The 25,308-nt window shown below is 44.2% G+C and overlaps 1 long non-coding RNA gene across 1 annotated transcript in view; it reads left to right on the top strand.

Moving 5' to 3' along the window:
- Nucleotides 1-688: 688 nt before the first annotated feature.
- LOC311524111 overlaps nucleotides 689-25,308 on the top strand; it is a 41,287-nt gene continuing 16,667 nt past the window's right edge. Inside the window, exon 1 of the long non-coding RNA XR_014712487.1 lies at nucleotides 689-858. This is a non-coding gene — a long non-coding RNA (uncharacterized lncRNA). The remainder of the gene's footprint in view (nucleotides 859-25,308) is intronic.

Genomic DNA, 25,308 nt, shown 5'->3' with positions numbered 1-25,308 from the left:
GCATGGAGCTGTGCTGATATACATCAGCTGAAGATCTGGCCCTGTGTCATGTTGCCCCTTTCTAAGTAGAGGGAGCCAGAACTGGTACATAATGTGTAGGTGCAGGAGGGAATAGTCTCATCCCATTTGTGTAATTGTAGAACATCTCTGTTGACTTTCTGTGGAGTTACTGCAGCTTTACTCCAGATCAGAATCTGGTCCAAGGCTCTAAAGAAGCTCTCACTCCAGGATTATCTGCTTTCCCTAGACTTCTCTTCTCTTGCTGCTGCTGTATGTATCCTAGCTTCTTAAATTGACTTTTCACATTGTCTAAACATATTTAGACAAAAGACTTCACTAGTGCTCGAAAGTTGCTTTCAACATCCTCCTACTCTTGTTCAGATCTATTCTCTTCTGCTTTCATGTACTTATCATATTTAAGAATTCTGTGTAAATGAGCATTAGTGAATCAATTTTAAATTATTTTTCTATGAGCAATTTCAGCTGCGAGTTGCTTGCTTATGTGAATCTAAATGACATGGGTGGGGAAGGGATAAATTGTGCCTTTGCTGTGATCATTTTAAGTGCTGGAGCCAGGTACTGAGGAAGGGTTGAGTTGCCCTCCTGTCACTGCACGGAGAAGAGATTGCACAGTGCTGCGAAATTCGCGGAAAGTCACATGATCAGGTAGCATCTGAGAGGAACAGTGCTTCTCTCTCTCTGCTGCCTTGGCATGCTTACCTCCCAGTTCAGTCACTGCGGAACATGGCAACTGTGCAAACTCAACCGCCTAATTTGGACATGGAAAGGGGCCAGCAACATTAACAGCTGCCAGAGGGCAAACGCCAGTGGAAGGCACTAGCTGATTGATGTGAAGCGGTGAGTGTGTGTGTGTGTGTGTTGTGGGAGGAGGGTTAGTAATGACTACGTGAGGTGGGTAAGCCTGTGTAGGAAGGGTAACGATAGTCTGCAAGATGCAGTAACAACTAGGGTGTGACTGGCAAAAGCCTAACAGTTCTGTACTCAGCACCTGCACCAACAAATTTATCCTTTTGCTATGCAAGGTTTATTTTAAACTCCAGTTTAATCAAGAAACAGTTATTCAGCTTTGCAATAAAAAGTGACTCTCCATAGAGAGCTTTGTTCTTTTCCTTTTCCTGAGTGGTGATCTGGAAAGAGGAACTCTGCCATGAAAGATTATAATCACTAATTAAAACACAAGAGTACCAAAGGCCTGCTCCATCTCCCATCAGAGTCAACGGGAGCCTTTCCATTGCCCAAAAATGGAGCTGGAGCTCACCTGAAGTGGCTGGATTGCTAGCAGTATGGCGTATTGAAAACTGTTAAAATTGTGGTCTATCACTTTAATTTTTAAGGGTTTACTTGGTCTTGTAGGCAGGGGGCTCTGTAGGGAAGCCTGACCTGGACCTGGCATCAGTCAGTCTGCAGACAGACAGCCCAGGGTAAGGTGAGTTGAGTTGTGCATCTCAGGGAGCAGCCATTTTTGTCTCTCTCTGTTTTAGGATCTTGTGTGTTATCCTTCTGAATTCTATGAAATAAAGTAGTGTTACACTGTAATGTCCCAGAAAGAGTATTTTATATTGTTTGTCTAATTTCTCTGTTTATATGCTGCGAAACATAATAGGTAGGGATAAGGGAGCCTGAAGCAGCCTTAATCATGACTCTGAAAATCTTCAGGAAGGAGGATGTGAGTGCCTTTGCAAGCTTTGTGTCTGTTTTCAGTTTTGTCTTCTGGTTAGAGCAGGTGACTCAGAGTCAGGACCCTTGAATTCTATTGTAAACTCTGGAAAGGAGTGAAGTCTAGTGGTTACAGCAGGGGACTGGGTGTCAGTACTACTTTTTGAGTTCTATCCCTGAGTCTCCCATTGATTTCCAGTGATGTTTAGGCCACTCTCTTGGGACCCACTACTCGTCCCCCTGAAAGCAATCAGAACTGTGGCATTGAATTCAGTGGGACCAGGATTAGGTTTTATGTCTTTTCACAAGTTATTTTTCCCTTCTGCAAAATGAGGATCATAATGCTTAACTACCTCTCAAGAGCCTTGTAAAACCTAGTCAATTAGTTAATGTCTGAGATCCTTGATGGAAATGCAGACATGTGAAACGTCACTAAATACCTGCCTTATTGGCACTACAACGTTAAGGTGGCAAACTTAAAAATATTTGGGAAATGCAAAAGTTACTGTTCTCACATTGCACATACCACACACACTCCGATTCTGTTTGTCACCTTTTGTCCTCAGTTAGCTATGATTATGAATAATAATATTGTATTGATTACTTACGTAGTTGCACGTGGCTCCTTACTGAACGCATAAGGGCAGACTGCATGTCAGGAAGAGCTTACAATGTAAGGGCCAGGGTATGGCCTTGATTTTTGTTAGGCAGAACCCCTCATTGATTTCACTGGGAAGTATGCTTGGTGTCTTTACGACTTACAATCTGCTCTGTCTCGAAGATGCATTTCTGGCAGCAGGAGCAATGGCATGCAGAATAGAGACTCAAAGCCAGAAGTCTCAGGTCCCATCCTCACAAGGACTCCTCCTATCTCCAGCTGTCTCAGTGACGCCTGAGCTGCTCCCCTTTTGGTAAAAAGAAAAGGAGTACTTGTGGCACCTTAGAGACTAACCAATTTATTTGAGCATGAGCTTTCGTGAGCTATAGCTCACTTCATCGGATGCTGTAGCTCACGAAAGCTCATGCTCAAATAAATTGGTTAGTCTCTAAGGTGCCACAAGTACTCCTTTTCTTTTTCCGAATACAGACTAACACAGCTGTTACTCTGTCCCCTTTTGGTGATGCACAGAGTGGCTGCAGCAGAAGTAATGTTGGTAAGCAGATTCAGTTGCTGGGGACTGTGCTATTGCAGGCTGCCTCTTCAAGGTCCCCAGCACAATAAGGCACCCATGGGTATCCTTACTGAGTATAACCTCCAGCCTGCGAGTCTACCAGGGTGTAGCCACAGAAGTGATGATGAGTTTCGAACTGACTAGAACACCCCTGGAAATAGCACCGCCCTCTTCCATGAGACATTATACTGTGAGGGAGAAAATATCACATGCTCAGGGCACAAGGTGTTGGGCAGATGTAGCTGTGTGTGCTGAGGGCAGGTTTGTCTTTGCTTGGGCAATGGGATACTGGTGTCAGGGGAGTTCCCAGGAAGGAATGGGGAGGCCAGCTGTGAAGTAACAAGAACTGAAGGAAAAAATCAAAATCAAGGAAGCAAATCACATGAGAGAAAGCACAGGCCATAGTCACAAGGCATATAGTCCAAAGGAGGAGGAGCAGATATCTCCAGTGTAGCCCTATAACAAGGTAGTTTGCCCATGGGCTAGAGAGCCTGGGGCTAAGCCACCCCTGATTACAGGATGATCCCCACCTGTGAACAATCAGGTGATTCCTGAATAAAAGGAGCCAGGTTTAAGGGCTGACAGGATACAGCTGGTGACAGAACTGGAGGGAAGAGATTGCAAGAAGCAAGAAATCGCCTGCATGGCCCTGAGACAGAATTCAGGAGAGTCAGAACGGAAAAGGAAGCTCAGAGCAGGGAGGCTTGAGAGAGACTATGATCAAACAGGAAAGAGACTGAGCGACTAAGAGGGGAGGTAGATAAGAAGTGATCCAGGGAAACCTGCCCTATGGGGAAAGGAGCTGACCTAGCTGTGCAGTATAAGGCCCTGGGCAGAACCCAGGATAGAGGGTAGGACTACCAGCCCAAGCAGGAGGCTGCAGGCTGAACCTGGAAGACAGGCTGAGGAACAGCCCCAGAAAGGAAGAAGGATTTTTTTTTTTTTTTTTTGCATTAAGACATTCTGGGGACTCTAGTTTGGGACATGGTGACCCAAAAGGGGTGGGCTGGAGATGGTGACCTGACCAGATGGCTGAGTTACTGGAAGAGAAACCACCACTGTGGCCGTGTGACTGGTGGTAAGGGGTTCTAGCCCTGTGAGAGCTGCAATGTCACACCTGTCCAGAAAGGGGTGCCTAGGGGTGAGTGGACTCCGTCATGAGCCCAGACAGAAAGAATCCCATAAAGCAAAGCCAAGCTAAGCACACTTGTCCACAATGATCCTCAAGTATCAGATGAATAATAATAATAAAAAATCCTGCAATTTGCTTCAAATCGTTCAAGTTTCTTTTCACACCCTTTGCTTTTCTCCCAAGCTACCATGTTCCCCTCATTTCGTTTCCTTATTTCAGGATTTGGATCCTTTGTTTTGCAGCATGTCTGCTCCAAGTAGTCACAAGTCAGGATCAAACTGAGCCTGCTAAGAGTTGCCTGTGTGAGAGGGCCCCTGGAAGGAATGCTAGGGTGTTCTTCACACTAAAGGCCTTGCCCAAGAGAATTATGGGGAGTTGGATAAAAACCAAACTGTGAATTATGCCTCACCTTCTGTGATACCAACCATAAAACATCCCTAATTATAGCCAGCCCATTTTATCCACTATTGCAGGGCATGCGATGGAGGGTGTGAGATATGCCAAGAGCAAATGCCAGCTCACAGAAGCTTAGCAAAGCTCCTACCAGCTCAACCAAGGGAAGGTTCTTTTTGTCTGACCTGGAAAAGCCACTTTCAGTGGACCATGCAGATCTTGGTTTGAATCTCAGCTGAGATAATGGGCCAGTTTCACAGCTGGTACATGCTTTGGGAGAATTGCACCAGCTTATGCAGGCAGCAAATTTGGCTCAATTTGTGTAGGGCACACATACAAATGTATGTCCATCAGATGTAGCAGGGCTGCTACTTGGGTAAGTTCACCCCACAGACGTATCACTTTCTTGTCCATTCCAGAGGTGTGGGTATGTCTGTGTGTGTGCTTGCACCTGATGGCTCCACTGCTCACACCTGCTAGCTTCCTATCCTGGGGTCCCTCTGCCCAGCCACCCTAATGATCTCACAGCAAGCAGTGCACACAAATGCTATAGCAGTGCAGGAGTGACAGTGCCTGGAGACTATGGCATCCCTGAGAGCCCACCATCTGCTTTTAACTAACTGAACTATATAACACAGTTGTACAATGGCAAACAACACTGCAGTCCACTGGCTAGTGTGCCACTGCCCTCTACTGGAGAGAATCAGAAATCCTCAATTGTGTGTCATAGGCCCTACACCCTTACTAATAAAGATTCTCCCTCTTGAGGAAGTGGGTTACTACAGCAACAAAGGGGTTTACGCTATGGTGCTATGGCAGCTCAGCTGCAGTGCCCCAGCTATACTGCTGTAGTGAAGACATAGTCTTAGTCTTTGGTTCTCACACAATGACCAAAAGTAACTTCCATGTGATATCTGTCCAGTGGAGGGAAGGGAGAGGAAGGGGATCCCTAATGATGACATCACCAAAGTGGCCATCAGAACTGGCACTAACTGGCCATCACAGCAGAGCAGCCAAGCACTGAATAGGCCATAGAACAGGAACTGCTGACCCCCCATACAGGGGGATCCTTCCCCAGGGGCAGAGCAGTGTAGAAGGTTGCATTGCTGCCCTTTGTGCAGGACCTGTTTATCAAATGTTGCAAATAGAGGATTCTGCAGTTACTGCAAAGACGCAATTTCAGCCTCCAGACCTGTCCATCTAGCACTAAACTGACATGAAGAGAAAGATGGGAGGTGGTGGGGGGAGAAAAAAAAATAAAGAATCTTCAGATTGTTGAAAAAAGGAGTCCACTGAAAAGACTATCAAGGGTTTGGTTTAAACACACTAAAGTCTGGAAATTCACAGCTAAGCTCCAAGCATCCAATAATCAGACACAGTTGGATAGTGTGAAGGGTGATGGCCAGCTGTGAGCAGATCCTGGGTGCCTGTTATTTTGCTGTGAATTTCCATCCTTTTTGGAGAGTTTAAATCAGAACTTTAATGGCTTTTTGGTGGTGTTCTAGTTTGGTGAATAGTTTCCCGTTGTATCTGCTTATTCAGTGAAATAGCAAGGAAGCGCTGTTACAGTTGAAGATGACAGGAGGCTACAGAAGGCTATCTCAGCTGCATTTGCACAGCAGAAGCCTTTAAAAATCATTGTGCTATGAAGGAGACATTTCCATATTTCATGGCTATTTTTGCCTGGTGCCTAAAGCTGATGATACAGGGAAGAAAAAAAAAAAGATCTGAATGAAAAATAAATAAATAAAAGCCCTTTTGCTTTTCCTTTCTTCCTAACAGTTTACATCCCAACCATGTCGCTCAGCAAACCCGACAAAGCAAAGTGGGTTATGCCTGTAAAACGAGAGGGATTAGGGCTGTGCTAAGGATATCTCTCCTTAGTATTTGAGTAAGGGAAATAGAAATCTGTTCTCAGCTGGAGTTTAAACCCCCTCTTCTCTTTTGCTACCCTGCTGCACCCTAACCAGGTCTCATAAGCCAGCTAGAATCAATAGGGAAAAGGAGGTCAGAGGGATTGTGAGCCATTGATTATCAATGTGTGTTTCCATGCAGAACTCCTGCTGACCTCCTGTGAGAAGATCAGCTTTAGAGCAATTAACCCTTTCCCTGGCTGCAATTCTGCACCTGCTCTACTCCTCTTACCCATTAGTGTCTGTCCTAATGTCTGCTGCATTCAGCTGGGATACCTGATTAATGGCAGTAACACAGCACGCACAAAAATGTCAGTAATGTGTAAGCGACGGCTGTTAAGCATTGTGTAGTGTGGTCCAAAGGAGAGTATAACTAAGAGTAACAAGGGGAGACTGAGCAAAGGAAACTAGGAGCTGAATATCAGGAAAAGTTTCCCTAGGGTGAGATTGATTCGGAAGTGGAACAGCCTCCCAAGAGAAGCCGAGAGAGCCTCATTTGGCTACTCAATTAAATGCAGACTGGACAAAGCACAGTAAAAATCATGGGAGTGAGCAATGGACGAAAGCCTGGGTTTTCTGAGGGTGGATACTCCGAACTTCCAAAATCAGGCTCCGTAAGGCATCTCAACTGGGGCACCCAAAATCATTAGTCACTTTCAGAAATCTTGGCCTGTACTTTCCCATCCCTAACATCTATGTGTCTGTGAGGGCCCGAAAAGCCAGATATTTACTTTCATGTCATTTATATTATTATTGCTAACTGCTATTTGTTAAGCACCAACAACATATTTGGATCTGCTCAAGACACACCAAAGAGAGGCAGTTCATGTCCGAGGGAGCTTACAGTCTGAAACCGAGACACCGAGAAGTCAGGATATGCTGAGAGACTGAGAGAAAGGAGCATATTTATTTCTTATTAACTCACTTCTTCTGGGCATCACAGAAGAGAAATTTTTAGGGGTGATTTGAATGAGACCACGGTGGTGGCTTGGTGGGCTGGGATTGGAAGGTCATTTCATGGGTGAGAAAACATATGGAGATGTGAGTGGGAGAAGGACACCACTGATTAATGAGAACAGTGGCTGGCCCTGCCACGAAAAACCCATGACTATCAAGAAGGAGGCGGGTGGTGGTGGTCGGGGACTCTCTCCTCAGGGGAACTGAATCATCTATCTGCTGCCCTGACCGGGAAAACCGAGAAGTCTGCTGCTTGCCAGGAGCTAGGATTCATGATGTGACGGAGAGACTGCCGAGACTCATCAAGCCCTCGGATTGCTACCCCTTCCTGCTTCTCCACGTGGGCACCAGTGATACTGCCAAGAATGACCTTGAGCGGATCACTGCAGACTACGTGGCTCTGGGAAGAAGGATAAAGGCATTTGAGGTGCAAGTGGTGTTCTCATCCATCCTCCCCGTGGAAGGAAAAGGCCTGGGTAGAGACCGTCGAATCGTGGAAGTCAACGAATGGCTACACAGGTGGTGTTGGAGAGAAGGCTTTGGATTCTTTGACCATGGGATGGTGTTCCAAGAAGATGGGCTCCACCTAACAAAGGAGGGAAGAGCATCTTCACAAGCAGGCTGGCTTACCTAGTGAGGAGGGCTTTAAACTAGGTTCACCGGGGGAAGGAGACCAAAGCCCTGAGGTAAGTGGGGAAGTGGGATACCAGGAGGAAGCACAAGCAGGAGCGCGCCAGAGGGGAGGGCTCCTGCCTCATACTGAGAAAGAGGGACGATCAGCGAGTTATCTCAAGTGCCTATACACTAATGCAAGAAGCCTGGGAGACAAGCAGGGAGAAATGGAAGTCCTGGCACAGTCAAGGAATTATGATGTGATTGGAATAACACAGACTGGGTGGGATAACTCACATGACTGGAGTACTGTCATGGATGGATATAAACTGTTCAGGAAGGACAGGCAGGTCAGAAAAGGTGGGGGAGTTGCACTGTATGTAAAGGAGCAGTATGACTGCTCAGAGCTCAAGTATGAAACTGCAGAAAAACCTGAGAGTCTCTGGATTAAGTTTAGAAGTGTGAGCAACAAGGATGATGTCGTGGTGGGAGTTTGCTATAGACCACCGGACCAGGGGGATGAGGTGGACGAGGCTTTCTTCCAGCAACTCACGGAAGTTACTAGATCGCAGGCCCTGGTTCTCATGGGAGACTTCAATCACCCTGATATCTGCTGGGAGAGCAATACAGCGGTGCACAGACAATCCAGGAAGTTTTTGGAAAGTGTAGGGGACAATTTTCTGGTGCAAGTGCTGGAGGAACCAACTAGGGGCAGAGCTCTTCCTGACCTGCTGCTCACAAACCGGGAAGAATTAGTAGGGGAAGCAAAAGTGGATGGGAACCTGGGCGGCAGTGACCATGAGATGGTCGAGTTCAGGATCCTGACACAAGAAAGAAAGGAGAGCAGCTGAATACAGACCCTGGACTTCAGAAAAGCAGACTTTGACTCCCTCAGGGAACTGATGGGCAGGATCCCCTGGGAGAATAACATGAGGGGGGAAGGAGTCCAGGAGAGCTGGCTGTATTTTAAAGAATCCTTATTGAGGTTACAGGGACAAACCATCCCGATGTGTAGAAAGAATAGTAAATATGGCAGGCTACCAGCTTGGCTTAACAGTGAAATCCTTGCTGATCTTAAACACAAAAAAGAAGCTTACAAGAAGTGGAAGATTGGACAAATGACCAGGGATGAGTATAAAAATATTGCTTGGGCATGCAGGAGTGAAATCGGGAAGGCCAAATCACACCTGGAGTTGCAGCTAGCAAGAGATGTTAAGAGTAACAAGAAGGGTTTCTTCAGGTATGTTAACAACAAGAAGAAAGTCAAGGAAAGTGTGGGCCCCTTACTGAATGAGGGAGGCAACCTAGTGACAGAGGATGTGGAAAAAGCTAATGTACTCAATGCTTTTTTTGCCTCTGTCTTCACGAACAAGGTCAGCTCCCAGACTACTGCACTGGGCAGCACAGCATGGGGAGGAGGTGACCAGCCCTCTGTGGAGAAAGAAGTGGTTCAGGACTATTTAGAAAAGCTGGACGAGCACAAGTCCACGGGGCCAGATGTGCTGCATCCGAGAGTGCTAAAGGAGTTGGCGGATGCGATTGCAGAGCCATTGGCCATTATCTTTGAAAACTCATGGTGATCGGGGGAAGTCCCGGACGACTGGAAAAAGGCTAATGTAGTGCCCATCTTTAAAAAAGGGAAGAAGGAGGATCCTGGGAACTACAGGCCAGTCAGCCTCACTTCAGTCCCTGGAAAAATCATGGAGCAGGTCCTCAAGGAGTCAATTCTGAAGCACTTAGAGGAGAGGAAAGTGATCAGGAACAGTCAGCATGGATTCACCAAGGGCAAGTCATGCCTGACTAATCTAATTGCCTTCTATGACAATATAACTGACTCTGTAGATGAGAAAGCAGTGGATGTATTGTTCTTTGACTTTAGCAAAGCTTTTGACACGGTCTTCCACAGTATTCTTGCCAGCAAGTTAAAGAAGTATGGGCTGGATGAATGGACTATAAGGTGGATAGAAAGTTGGCTAGATTGTCGGGCTCAACACGTAGTGATCAATGGCTCCATGTCTAGTTGGCAGCTGGTGTCAAGTGGAGTGCCCCAGGGGTCGGTCCTGGGGCCGGTTTTGTTCAATATCTTCATAAATGATCTGGAGGATGGTGTGGATTGCACCCTCAGCAAGTTTGCAGATGACACTAAACTGGGAGGAGAGGTAGATACACTGGAGGGTAGGGATAGGATACAGAGGGACCTAGACAAATTAGAGGATTGGGCCAAAAGAAATCTGATGAGGTTCAACAAGGACAAGTGCAGAGATGGAAGAATCCCATGCACAGCTACAGACTAGGGACCGAATGGCTAGGCAACAGTTCTGCAGAAAAGGACCTAAGGGTTACAATGGACGAGAAGCTGGATATGAGTCAACAGAGTGCACTTGTTGCCAAGAAGGCCAATGGCATTTTGGGATGTATAAGTAGGGGCATTGCTAGCAGATAGAGGGACATGATCGTTCCCCTCTATTCGACATTGGTGAGGCCTCATCTGGAGTACTGTGTCCAGTTTTGGGCCCCACACTACAAAAAGGATGTGGAAAAATTGGAAAACGTCCAGCAGAGGGCAACAAAAATGATTAGGGGACTGGAACACATGACTTATGAGGAGAGGCTGAGGGAACTGGGATTGTTTAGTCTGCGGAAGAGAAGAATGAGTGGGGATTTGATAGCTGCTTTCAACTACCTGAAAGGGGGTTCCAAAGAGGATGGATTTAGACTGTTCTCAGTGATAGCAGATGACAGAACAAGGAGTAATGGCCTCAAGTTGCAGTGGGGGAGGTTTAGGTTGGATATTAGGAAAATCTTTTTCACTAGGAGGGTGGTGAAACACTGGAATGTGTTACCTAGGGAGGTGGTGGAATCTCCTTCCCTAGAAGTTTTTAAAGTCAGGCTTGACAAAGCCCTGGCTGGGATGATTTAGTTGGGATTGGTCCTGCTTTGAGCAGGGGGTTGGACTAGATGACCTCCTGAGGTCCCTTCCAACCCTGATATTCTATGATTCTAAGTACTGCTGTAGCAGGTGTTTGATACCCATTAGATCACTGACCCATGTTTTCTACTGGGTGAGACTTCTGAGGGCAACCTCGCTGATGTCACTTCACCAAGGGCATGGCTTTTGTGACATGATATTCTAGAGCCTCTCTAAATGCTCTCTCTAGGAAAGGCCTAATGAGGCCCCTGAAACGTGGCATTTCAGGCCCTTGACCTGCCTTTAACAGCAGTTAATTGGGTTTGCTTTTTACTGGATCAGCAGACTTGATCACAGCAAAGAGACCTGCAGTACACTAAGGCACCATTACCCATTACTAAAGGATTAAAGTGTAACTGGGCTGCTGTTGTTATGGTGACCACAGGGAGTCCCAAAATGGTTAAGGGACTTCCAATGGAGACACAGGATTTCAGACGAAGACTCAGGCATCACATTAAAGACATGTTGGATACTGAGAACTCAGACATGTCTAGGCTGCAACATGGAGGAAGGACAGCCTTGAGGCTAAAGCACAGAGCAGGTGTCCGGAAATCTGCATTCTATCCCTGGCTCAGCCTTTGGCTCGGGGCAAGTCACTGAATCTCTCTCTTTCTCACTTTTCCTATCTGTAAATAGGACAATACCACATGCCTGACAGGGATATTGTGAGGGTTAATGTTTGTAATGAGTTTTGCAGTCATTGGCTGCGAAATGCCATGGAAGCGCTCCATATCATTATTATGGAATCATTCTTTGCATATGACCAACAAACTGTAATGAGCATTTCACTTTGGCATTTACAGGAAGGTAGCTCCAGGCAATGTACATTAAGTGGAAATTTCAGGATGAGCCAAATGGTTCCAGTAAAACACCACCTGAGCCAAGCTCTCTCCCTAAACTTGGAACAAACATCAAGCCTGTTTGACTGCGTTTTTGGAGGACAGGTTGTGTTATTTTTTAATCCCATGTGTTTCTTGGTTCTGACCAGGCCTGGAAGCCCTGAAAAAAAACACATGCCAAGCTAATGTCAATCTGACCCAAACCAGGATGCACAAAGAGGGGACAGTTCTCTTCAGATTTCCAGAATGAATAAATTCATATGAGAGCTGGGAGCAATTCTGGAAATAAACCCCAGAATTAGAGATTGGTCACAAACCCAATCTGCTGAAACATTGGCAAAAGTTAACGACCCTCTCCAGGACTGGGATTGGGTTTTGAGGGAATATAAAGCCGGGTTTTGATTTGGGATGGAAACCATATAAAACGTACATTGGTTTTGGCAGCATATGGGTTAGAGTTTGGGCGGGGGGGGTCCCCAAACTCAAAGGAAAACTCAGGTAGCAAGAATCCACATAAATCAAAACTGCACAGATCCATACAGAGTCCTTAGATCCAAAATGAGGATGATGTGGATGTGTTTAACCCAGATACATGTTGCCAATGTGAGATAAGACTCCAAATTTCTGGCTGTTTATCTGAATTAAACTGAGTCACCAAATCTTTCCCTTCCCTTCAAGGCCCACAGTAGTTTGGAGCTTTCACCCTGCTACAAGAGGAAAACTTTAAAATTAGGTCGTAGCTCTGAACTCCTAGTAGAGACATTCAGGTCATTGCTATTGTTACCAGAAAAAAATCTGAAACCATAATCAGGACACAGTGAACACTTCAGAGGAGATATTTCCCCACCACTTCTCTGGCCCTAGTTGTGGTATAAAGTTTAATCAGGTTAGCCAGGTTTTCTCTCCTGATTTCACAGCCTCCATTCAGCACACCAGATTATAAACTTTCAACATGTAATTGAACCTGACTCAAGAAGCCAATTGTATTACAGTGAGCTTTAAAAGGGGGAATGGTAAGGGCTAAAGTTTTCATTCAACGAATGCAATTTCTATGCGCAGAAATCAATTCCATTGACATCAGTTGAGCTTTAATGCTGAATTAAAGAGCTGCCAGGTTTCCCCATGGGGCTTTTACAGTCCGGGTTTTATGAATTCATTAAAATGCACACACAAACTTTTAGGTAAATAGCATTACGCTGTAATAAGGGCTACAGATCGACACTATTCCTCCGAGAGAAGATCTAATTTGAGTTGCCTAGTTGGCAAAATTGTTTTCCATTGCTCTGCATCTATTAGCGGAGGGTGTCATATTTTCCCTTGTTCCTGTTCTGCTTTCTCTCTGTTGGCTCAGCAGGGAGTTTTGTAGTGTTTTGAGAGTTCGTAGTGTTTACTAACACTAGAGGAGGGCACGGTACTTTAGAAAGCAGGCAACAAACTGAGGAGCCATTGGGCTTAGGGCATGTAAGGTACACAGTGCAGCCCATCTCCGATCCACCCAACAGATCTGGGTTGGAGGTTCAAAATGTTCAGTGGACATGGGAACATGGTGGACATTTGCACAGCTACAAAATTTATAACCCCAACGAACTGCAGTTAGGATTCACTCAATCCCAGGTTGAAGGAGTTATGGGGCAATCCACTTGGCGCTGATGAAGGCATCTATGTTAAGAAAAAAGAAAAGGAGTACTTGTGGCACCTAAAGACTCAAATAAACTTGTTAGTCTCTACGGAGCCACAAGTCCTCCTTTTCTTTTTGTGAATACAGACTAACACGGCTGCTACTCTGAAACCTATGTTAAGAAAGTGAAGGTGCCATAGCTTTTGGAGAGGCCAGGGGGAGTAGACAGGGTGGGTTCTCTTTGGATGTTGGAGTTTACTGAATTCAAGCCTCCCAGCAAAACCTTAGGCCACCCCTTTCCAAACAGAATAGCAGGGACTGCGAGGACCTGAGCTGAGGCAAGTTCAAAGGTGAGTTAACGGAATGTGCTAGACTAATACTTTGCACTTTAGCAGCTCCTCCTATCAGTTAATCTCAAAACAATTGCCAGGCCTTAGAGAGGTGAAGTTACAACACAGTGACTCAGGAGAAGAGCAGATAATGAGCCCTGGAAGACCTGAATGCCATTCTCTGGGTGTAACCAGTAAAGGACACTGCATTGATCCCCATTTTTAAAAGTGTCCCCCTGGCTGCATTCACTACTGACAGCGGGCACAGTTAGACGACTGACTATCAGTCTGCACCTGCAGGCCAGTAACTAGACAGCCAGAGTGCTCAGAGACTACGATGGGTGCAAAGTTGCAGGAACAAAATTAACCAAGTTATTTGAGCATAAGCTTTCGTGAGCTACAGCTCACTTCATCGGATGCATTCATCGGATGCATTTCCACTGAATGCATCTGATGAAGTGAGCTGTAGCTCACGAAAGCTTATGCTCAAATAAATTGGTTAGTCTCTAAGGTGCCACAAGTCCTCCTTTTCTTTTTGCGAATACAGACGAACACGGCTGCTACTCAGGAACAAAATTGGAAGCCAGGTTTAGTACCTTTGAAAAATGTGACTTTATTGTCCCCAAAGCTGTAGAGAGGGTATTTGAATGGGTCAGCATCATCTCAGCTTGGATGCCGCTGTGCTACTGTGTCCCATCCATTCACATGCAGCATGGAGGCCCAGGAGACAAAACCCTCTGTCCACAGAACAAGTGAAGCACAGGCAATGGGAGTGCAAGTTTCCTGCATGAAGCTGCCTTGCTGACATGTGTTGGCACATGGAGGGATTCCCTTTTGGGATGAGAGAGGCTCAGTCCTTGGCATCTCTCCAGAGACCAAGGAAAAAAGATGAAAGATCCAGTGAATGTCAATTGCAATAGTGAGCTTTTGTGAGACGGACACTCATCCACTAAGGGCTGGACTGAGAAATCCAATGGCACATTTCACGCAGTTCACTAAGCAGTTGGCAGATGGTAGCAATTTTCAGTCACTACCAGCCTATCTCAGACTAGAATCAGTGACCTAAAGATGAATGATTCCATATGCGATTGCCAGCCCTGGTCTCTCATCCCTTGGGTTGGTAGGACCTGGGGAACAGTGGAAGCAGCACATCTTATCCTTGAAAGACCAGGCACAGTGGGAATGCCTAGAACTACTCAAGAGTGATCTCTCTGGCTTATTAAGGAATACCATTAATGGGCTCTGAAGAGACTCCAGTTCAATCCTCCTCTTTGCTGGATGTGGGGGCCTTGAGCACAGGACTCTGAAGTGCAGAATTTCCTCCAGGGCAAAAAAACCAGACAACATGGCTGCCCTCAATGACTGCTTGGTAATGATACCGAACAGTTTAAAGATACCTGTTAAGATCTACATCTTGTTGTGCAAAAAGCTTATGCATCTCCTGGGCTTCCTTCACCTGACCCGCTGTGTATTAAAATAGCCAACAGATCATAATGCAATAGAAGCAAGGTAGGCACAGTGTGGCCGTATTTTTGCTCCCTTCTGAGTGTGTTGCATTGACAAAGCTGCTGGTAACTATTCATATGGGGCTGCCTGAAAGGCACCTCGAAGCAGAACAGTATCATTGCCTTTTGCTGGAAAATTATTTACTATTAAATAAACAGCATTTTCCATTTTTTTGAAAAAGCATATTTTTTTCCACTAGGGTTTACACGCCATCAGGAAAAAAATGCAGTACAAATTCCTGATGAGTCAGCCTACATATTAGAAGCTTTTCTTCTCTCTTTTTTTTTTTTCCAGTGGATCATGCTGAGCCTTCCGAGATGAAAAGACAAGCTATCATCTCTTTACACTTAGAGAACTCCCAGGAGCAAATGAGGAGGAAGATAATTAGACCAAATGTTGATACAATAAACCCCAATGGAATGCAAACCAGGAAGAAAGTGTTGCATTTGCCCAAATCCCAAAATGTTGATAGCATCCTGGTGGGAAATGCCATCAGAGCAATATGATCATTCCCCTCCCCCAGTCATTGCTGGGACCCCTTTTTGTCCTGTAAATTAACCCAAGTGAGCAGACTTTGGATCCTAGTTGGTGGGACTGTGTCTCATGCAGCTGGGATCTGTCTCCTGAATGAATAACAGTTTGAGAAAAGGTTCAGCTTCCCCAGCCCCTCCTTCTAAGGTCAAGAAGCAAAACTCATTTGAAATACCAATTGCTGCAGCAGGATACAAATCCTTCCTTGGACCAAGTGCACTGGCTGTGGATTGCAGGAACTGCCAAAAGACAGGTGCTGAATCAACGTTACTGGGCCCACATGGTTAGCATGCCAGGAGATGTCAATTTCAACTGTAAAGTTTTCCTAAGAGAAAACGTTAGGCATTTGACAGTGCACATATAACATGTAAAATAGACAGAACACAGCACCTTATTAAGAAGATCTGGTACAAAAATTCATCTGGACCAAAACCAGGACATAAGAACAGCCATGCTGGGCCAGACAAAAGGTCCATCTAGCCCAGTATCCTGTCTTCTGACGGTGGCCAATGCCAGGTGCCCCAGAGGGAATGAACAGAACAGGTAATCATCATGTGATCCATTCCCTGTTGCTCATTCCCAGTTTCTGGCAAACAGAGGCTAGGGACACCATCCCTGCCCAGTCCTGTCCTAATCCCATTCCAACAGTGGGCCTTCAGAAATTGAACCCAGTAGGTGCATAAAAAGCTGAGTAAATATTCATGCTGTGGGTTGATACAAACCTCCATTCATTTTTCTTAACTACCCCAGAACTTCTTGTGTCTGCAATGAACTATGGTAGTCAATCCACTGTGTGTTTTTCCAAAAGGTCTGACTGTAGTGGACAGGGGGAAATGCTGTCTGAAAAATCTGGGACAGTCCTGAATAACGATGCAACCAGTGGCCCAAAGGTTTAATTTTCCTTTTCCGGGGTGTAACTATTACAGCTGTTTCCATTCCCCCTGGCATAGGGTATCTTTAGAAGTGCCATACCAGTGCTGTTCAGTTGTTTTCTTGTGGAACACTAGCGACACCCAGTGGCCAAGTCTTTTTGTCTCTCAGGGTGAGCACTGAAGGATCAGGGAAGAACAGCCTGTGGGAGAAAACTGATTTCACTTTCCAGCCTAATCTAGTTCTATAGCAGGTCTTGCGAAAACAGAGGTTGATTTGAAGGACTGGGAAGATGATTCAGATCAAATGACAACTCACCCTGAACCTTCACCCGGAACTCAAACCAAACCCAAACCTTTTTAAGATTCAATGCAGTTTACCTATCTTCCCCTCAACACACTACCTTTACTTTTCACTGCACAGCTCATCACTAACTGGATCTGGCCAAAATGCCATGAGAGGAGCTGTTCTTTCAACACCTCTGGCCTGGCCAAAAGCAGGAAATACAGAATATCTCCTCAAGAAAATCTGTGCATGTGATATTTCCAGTTATGTATTGCAGATCCAGGGTGGGGATAGTTTGGATGAGGGTTACAGAAGCATCTTCAACTTGTGGAAGTCAATCCAAGCTACAAAGAGGACCAAGTCACATTTGGATCCAGTTCCAGATCCCAATTTCAAACACTCCAGAACTCAGATCCAGGGGTTTTCTTTGGCCAATTATAAACACGGAGAATAGAATAGCTAGATACAGGATCCAGGTTAGGATTCCAAACCACTCTCACCCAAAGTTCAGGACGGTTTGGATGTAAGATTTTGGTTTGGGTCCATTTCTAATCTGACCCAAACCTAGCCTCCAAGCCTTTTCGCAGTCTCTCATCATTGGTTATTGTGAGTTTGGTTTTTAACTTTCTCAGTGATTGGGGGTTAAAATTGTACTTACTGTGCAGCTCTTTACATTCCTGAGGACTTTCTTCCCATTAGAAACTCACATTTCTTAGGTAGGTCAAGCTTGGGGGTCTAAACTCCTTGACTGAGAGCCTTTTAGTATAATGATTTCATATCCCTTGTACATTAACATTTAAAGTTATTAAATGAACTCAGTGTTCTGCATGTTCATCAAATCCGATACTGCTTAATTGTGAGGATGCAATATGTTAAACATTTTGAATGGCTATCACAGGTGGTGGGGAAGAATACCTTGGTTAAAAAAAAAATTTTTAAAAAGATGGCGAATCCTACCCTGCAATCATATAATAGCTGTATTGTTTGTCTGGATCAAGTATTGCTTTGTGCAAAATGTCAATGCCTGGGTGCTTGTATCTGAGCAATCCAGAGAGGAATTAGCTAGAAAATCATCCTTCTGTCACTGAATTTCCAAATGACAGAAAAAGCTAGTGCAATGAGCTCCACTGTAGACTTGCCAACTCCTTCAATTTCAGCAGCAGGCCACCAGTTTTCACATTCAGTCAGTGCCCACAGCCCAGTTAGATGTCTGTGATTTTAGCTTTTCCTCCTGGAGGAGGGAAAGCGACTAATTTCTGGATGGGAGATCGGGGTGGGGTGGGGAGAGAGAAGACCTCACAAAAGCACAGCTGCATTTAAATAAATACCCAAACTTTGGGCTTCTAAACGTTCTGACATTCTCCTATCGCTCCTCTTGATTGGATAATTTTAGATCTTTTCATACCTGCCAACATCCTCAAGGGAAAAAAAAGATAGCAAATTTGCATACATTTGCACATATTTGCATACATTCAAGCATATACTCTCAGCAGCATGTGCCTTCCCATTAAAAAGTTATTCTGCACTAAACCCTACTGTCAAACCACTGCTAACTCCCATACTGAGCACTGAGCCCAGCATTGGAAAGAAACAATAGATTGCTCAAGCTGACTTGTACCTGCCAAAAATCTATGGTCAGCGAGGAAAACCAGTAGACCCAGCAGGTCTTATTTTTAGGCATGTGCTAGTAACTGCTCAAAATAGAGCTTAGGATGCACACAGAGCCACGCACACACATACAGAACTGGTTTCAAATACATGTCCAAAGTTGCAGGCATCCTTCAGACCTTCTAACATGGGCACTAACTCTATATCCATTGGATTGCCGTCTCCTCAGATTTGTCTGAATTGCTCCTGATGTTCACCATGCCACCAGGACTTCACTCGCCATTGTATAAATTCCTTGTGGGGAAATGCGAATGTCTGAAATGTCAAGTCCTTAACCTCCTCCCACAACCAAATTTAAGCAGGCAGCACCTAAGCAGCCATGGAATCCCAAAGGATTTGAGTCTGCCAGGAATTTTCCAAGCCAACGCCCTAAGCAGAACTCAAGTCATCCAGCCCCCAAGGTGGGTGATGATTTTACAGCCTGATCCAAAGCCAGTTGAAGTCAATGGTTGTCCTTCTAAAGGGCTTTGGGTCAGGCCTTTATTTTCTTAGGAATCTTTGTTTAAAAACAAAACAAAAACACTGTTTCTAGCCTTTCTTGTTGTAAACATAACCTTCCAAAGGTAAATAGCTGCAGTAATTAGGTTTATTGAATATATAGTGCTGGGGAATGTGCAATTCATGACATTTTCAATGAGAATGTATTAACTTACACTTTTGATATCCCTTGTTAAAATGTGAAATTAGCTAATTTGTAGGCACTAGATGCACATGCTAACTTTGTCTGCACATAGCAAATGAATTTAAAATAACAACACTTTCTCATTGAATTTTGAGTGGTTTTTGCTAAAAATCGGGGGTGGCATAAAGAAAGCAGATGGTTTGGGTGTATTTTGGTAGCGAAAATCTGAGAGCTCCTATCACTGTTGCTTTGAAATTGTCCATAAAGTGATTTTCCCATTCATCATTTTGTGTCCATATGTGTGGTACCCAGCTCCTTGTGGACTTGTAATTAATTGAACTAGGTACTTTGGGCCAGATCCTCAGCTGCCTTGAAGTCAATAAAACTATGCTGATTTACACCAGCTGAGGTTCTGGCCCCGAGACACAGTATTGTGTAAAGAATGGCTTTATTGTACATGGTGGTCTGCTTGGAATGGTGACTTCCTCAAGTGCTTTGTCCCAGCATGCACTCCTTCTCATGCAGATAGTAGGGTAGCTTTTCAGGGACTGGCGAGGAATGGAAATGGAACATCCTTCCAGGACATTACTCTTTAGGAAAGTCCATTTTCTTTTAACATGGTCAGTATCATTACTGCACATGTTTCCTCACAATCACAAGCCTTCCCCTTGGCTTTGCAAATATTTTTAGGAAGGGCTAAATCTAAGATGCCATCTTTCAAAAAATGGGGTCTTCCTATGGTTCTGCTTGCAGGCTAGGGGGTTCTGAGGGAAGCCATGTGACCTGGGTCATCTGAATCAGTCAGAGACAGACAGTCTGAAAAGAGCCAGCTTCAAGCAAGGTGGGATGAATTGCATCTCACTGCCTTAGGGAGCAGCCTGTTTTGTCTCTCTCTGTTTTGGAGTTCTTGTGGTGTTTTGAATTCTAAGAAATAAAGTAGTATTACGTTGCAACTTTCCAGCAAGGGTATTTTATGTTTTTATCTAATTTCTCTGCTTGTTTTCTGGGAAACATAGTACTCCCTTTTAATATTCCATTTGATTTCTAAGTGGATGCCTCCTGTTGGTGCCCCTACTTGCATTCCAAAAGGTCTCTCTCACTCTCATATCCAGCTTCATCTTCCTAAGCATCCCTCCCTAGTCCTCTTCTGCTTACAACCAGCAAAGGATAGGCAGTTGCACTGCAGTTCAGCCTCAGGATAGGCAGGATTGGTAAAAGCTACCCTTAATGTGGATCAAACACAGTCTGACCTTTTCCTGTGACTATAAATAGTCTCCCAGATTATTTGTGTGTCCGCTTCCTACCCACCTTCATATGATACGAGCCTTCAGCAGCCCTCAGCACACTTCCACAATAATATACACACACACCTTTCCAGAGAGCAAGCATTTCCTCCACAGAGAGCTACCAGGTTGTGGGTACATCTGTCATCTTGCTTCTACTCTAATGTCATACAAAGAATAAGAGCATCAGGAAAAAGAAAATAGAAACCTTTTCTAGTGAGGCCAGACTTGCCGGTCATGCCTATGGTAACTAGTGCAAGAATTAAGATGAAGAACTTCAAGCATGATTTTTTTTTTTTAAAGAAAACCATTCTGGAAGACAGATTAAAGCACCATACCACTTTGTAATAGTATTTGTAGTGCAGATAAAGTGTTTATACTTTAATTTCTAGCACCAAGAACAAAATAAGGAAGTGGGCTGGGATTGTATTTTTTTTTCCTTTTAAAAACTGCTACAAAAATTGTTTGTACTGAAGGAAAACAACTCAAAGTGGAGTTAGAAAAACAACTTAAGTGGGAAAGTTATCAGCTTCACAAGTGTAACCTGTTTGTTTGATACCTGGTGCTTGAAGAAGATACAAAGCCAGTCTGCTAAAGATCACTGTGTTTTAAGTTTAATTAAGTAATGAATCAATGTTTGCAAAATGCTTTGAGATTCTCGGGCGATGGGTGTTAATAGACATGCCAAAATATTGTTAGTATGAAAAAATCTTGAATTTACTAACCCCTTCATGTCTTTCTGAAAGCATGAGTTGTTTTTCAGGCCAGATCCACAGCCCACTGAAAGCAATTAAAAGACAACTTCAACATGTTTTAGATCAGGGCCTTTGGACATGATTCAGAAAGGGACTTATATGCATGCTTGCCTTCAAGTATGTAAGTTGTCCCACTGAAGTCAATGGGAATATTCTGAGGCTTGAAGTTAGGCACGTGCTTAAGTACCTTGCTGAATAGGGGCTTTAGAGAATAGATTATGATATTTATATTATTCACAGATTCATAGAGTTTTAAGCCAGGAGGGACCATTAGATCATCCAGTTCAGTGGTTTTCAACCTTTTTTCATTTGCAGACCCCTAAAATATTCTGAATGGAGGTATGGACCCCTTTGGAAATCTTAGACATACTCTGCAGACCCCCAGTGGTCTGCAGACCACAGGTTGAAAACCACTGATCACTACATAAGAGGCCATTAAATTTCACCGTGTTATCCTTTTATTGAGACCCGTAGTTTATGTCTGGCTATCTTCCAGAAAGGCAATCAGTCTTGAGCTAAAAACATTAAGAGATGGGCACCCCACAATGGTCTCAATGTTTAATCACCTTCATCGTTAAAAATTTGGGCCTTATTTCTAATCTGAATGTTAGGCTTCAGCTTCCAGCCATTGGCCTTTGTTATGACTTTTTTTCCCTTCTGAGGCAGTTATCAGCTGCAGTGTCACTGGCTAAGGTAATATCACAAAAGTTATTTTCAAGTTTCCTTTGAGAAATTGATCACCAGCTGGAATCAGGAATTTTTTTATTATTATTATTAAATCCAGGTGCAGTACAAACCTATCCAGAGACGTGCTCTGTGCCCTAAAGATCTTGCAACATAGACAAAAGCAGTCACGTGAAGGAACAGGAGAGGTCAAAGATTACAAAACAGAAGACAACTGGCACACATCTCCTTTGCTCTGTTTTATTGCTCTTTGAATTGAGGAGGCTGGAGCTACTCAGCACCTTGCAGGATCTGGGCCTTTGTGCCTAAGCAAGATTTGCCCTGGCTGGCACTGCTGTGTAATGGAAAAGTCTTTCCAGCTACATTTGATGCTTAGGATTTGGCCTTCAATGACTGGGTTAGGTATATAGTTTATAGATGGAAAGACCTCTGCAAGATGAAGCTGGTTTAACGTTAAGGAGATGCACAGTAACATGCTTCCATACTAGGGCGGGGCCCTATTGGTTCAGATAAATGGACAGTCCTCCTGAGGCTTCACACAGGTTTGGCAGCAAACTTGATCCAAACCTTTGTGCAAGGTTCTGAACTTTTCAAAACCTGTTTTACAGGAGTTTGGAGTGGAATGAGTGGAAGCTGCAGGAGCTCAGAGATTTTTATTTGCTAAAAGCCCAGTTCCGCTCCTCTTAGGGCAACGGAGATTCCCACTGATTTCAGTAGCAGTTGGATCGTGCCCTCCCAGTGTTGTCTTTTTTGCACAACCTGTTAGCTTCACTTTGCAGTGCACTAAGCCAGGAGGCTGAATGGAGGGCTCTCCGAGAAGACTGAGGACCCCCACCTCCAGATAAATGTACAGTACATAAGAAGCCAGCAACACAAGCCACTCCATGATTTCGCTGCCCATGCTTTCCCACAAAAGCCTCCTAGAGCTAGTGCCTATCCTTAGCAGAATCTCATAGCCTCAATGCTGATGCTTCGTTTGTTTTACTGTTGGCTTGGTAACAGCTGCTGTTACTGTTGGAGGTGGCATAAGGGCAAAAGCAGTGCTTATCACTTTAGAGCTCTTCATGAAAGCCTCGCCATGTCTTTGGCAGTCTGGCAGAGTTTAATAACAGCAAGGCTCTCCCTAGAGCAATGTTCCAGCGCTCCTCCAGGGTTGTGCTCTTGTATGTTACAGTTCAGGCCTTCTACATTATTAGCATAACAAAAGCCTGTGAGGCAGAGGCCGGGACTATTCTGTATTATTGCAGCGGCCAAAGGATCTGCGGGGAATAGGCTCTGGAAACAATCAAACTTTGGCATAATAAATAATGATGATAAACATTTTTGCAACAACTTTTCTCTCTGGCTGTCAAACCCAAACATTTTTACAGACACTTATTAATCAAAGCTTACAACCCCTGTCCCCCACCCTGGTGAGAGAAGCAGTAGAAATGGGCCCAAACCAAACCCCCACAGCTTAACGCACTCTCTGTCTTGGGTGGGAGAGGGATTTGGAAGACAAGCCTGAATCTATATCCAAATTTTACAGCTGTCTCCTAGTTGTGTAATGGAACAAACCAACCTCCCTGAATAGTCTTGAATTTGGAGGGTGCAAGAAATCCAGATGGAGACCCCAGCTTTACAGCTCAGGCTAATCTCTAGTCAGCAACTATCCCATTTTACAGACAGGGAAACTGAGGCATGGAAAGGGATTAAGGATGAACAGATTCCATTTTATTCTACCGTAGTTGTACACAGTCTGCTAAGTTTGGTTTCATCTGTAGAGTGAGCAGTGATAACTCTCAGCCATGCAGGGAGTAGATCGGTTGACTAAGTACAGGCCATTTCTCCATAGTCAGTTTTAACTTCACTTTCAAGGCAGTATCCAGCCCTTGAGCCATGTATGAAACTCCCAGTCTCGTTGTAAGGAAATGTCTAGTGTGTTGTGCAGCACTTCCCCCTGCTGAAGTCAAATCAGAACTGCTTACATGTGCCCTATACTGCAAGCAGCTAATAAAGATTATCCTGAAGCCGATGTGGAAGGAGCCTGTGCTTTTGGAGTGAGAGTAGCTGGATTCTATCCTATTTGCCTCATGAAGTCCCAAGTGGCCAAGATATGCAGTATAGCGATAACCATGAAATCCTTGGTGGGCACAAATTTGTTATAGCATTAATGGCAGGTGCATGTACCGATCCATGACAGCTTAAGGCCTGTTAAGTTTCACCATAAAAACACGATTGCAAAACAACAACAGCATGAAAACCAAATTACTTCACTGGGCCTGACATCAATGGGAGTTGGGGACTTCACTCCCACAGGCCCCTTTGAAAACTTCAGCCTCAATCTTGGGGTGCTGAGACAAACTGCACAGAGCACAAAATGCCCACACTTCAGCACAAAATGCCCACGAGGGTGAAAGAGGTGATCCCACTACTGACTACAAGTATGAAGCCATAGAGGAGATACCTCAAAGAGTTGCCCCTCCCGACAGTTCTTGTTGGAGAAGGGCAAAGTGGGGTCCTGGGGCTTACAAGCCTAAACCATATGATTCCTTGTTGATTTCAGCTGATAGGAACACTTTGTTAGAGGGATGGGGAGTGGTTCCGTTCTTTTTGTTTCTTTTTCATGATAATTAGGGTTGTTGATTAAGTGCAGTTAACTAACACGATTAACTCAAAAAATTAATCATGATTACAAAAATTAATCGTGATTAATTGCACTTTTAATCGCACTATTAAACAATAGAGTACCAATTGCCATTTGTTAAATATTTTGTACGTTTTTCTACATTTTCAAATATATTCATTTCAATTACAGCATAGAATACAAAGTGTACAGTGCTCACTTTATATTATTTTTATTACAAATATTTTCATTGTAAAAATGATAAACAAAAGAAATAGTATTTTTCAATTCACTTCATACGAGTGCCACAGTGCAATCTCTTTATCATGAAAGCACAACTTTTGTTACATAACTGCACTCAAAAATAAAACAAAGTAAAACTTTAGAGTCTATAAGTCCACTCAGTCCTACATCTTGTTCAGCCAATTGCTGAGAGAAACAAGTTTGTTTACATTTATGGGAGATAATGCTTCCTGCTTCTTATTTACAATGTCACCTGAAAGTGAACAGCATGGCACTGTTGTAGCCGGCGTTGCAAGATATTTATGAGCCAGATGTGCTAAAGATTCATATGTCCCTTCAGTCTTCATCTACCGTTCCAGAGGACATGCGTCCATGCTGATGATGGGTTCTGCTCGATAATGATCGAAAGCAGTGCGGACCGACACATGTTCATTTTCATCAGTAAAAAGAAAAGGAGTACTTGTGACTCCTTTTCTTTTTGCAGATACAGACTAACACGGCTGCTACTCTGAAACCTGAAATTTTCATCAGTGCGATTAATCACGATTAATTGCTATTAATTTTTTAATTGCTTGACCGCCCTAATTATAATCATAACTAAGCACAGTTTTTCAGACTTTTCTTTTAAATTCTCCCTCCCTGCCCT

The sequence above is a fragment of the Lepidochelys olivacea genome (genome assembly GCF_965140295.1).
Source record: "Lepidochelys olivacea isolate rLepOli2 genome assembly, chromosome: 7".
Classification (NCBI taxonomy): Eukaryota; Metazoa; Chordata; order Testudines; family Cheloniidae; genus Lepidochelys; species Lepidochelys olivacea.
This window is presented reverse-complemented; position numbering and strand designations above follow the sequence as displayed.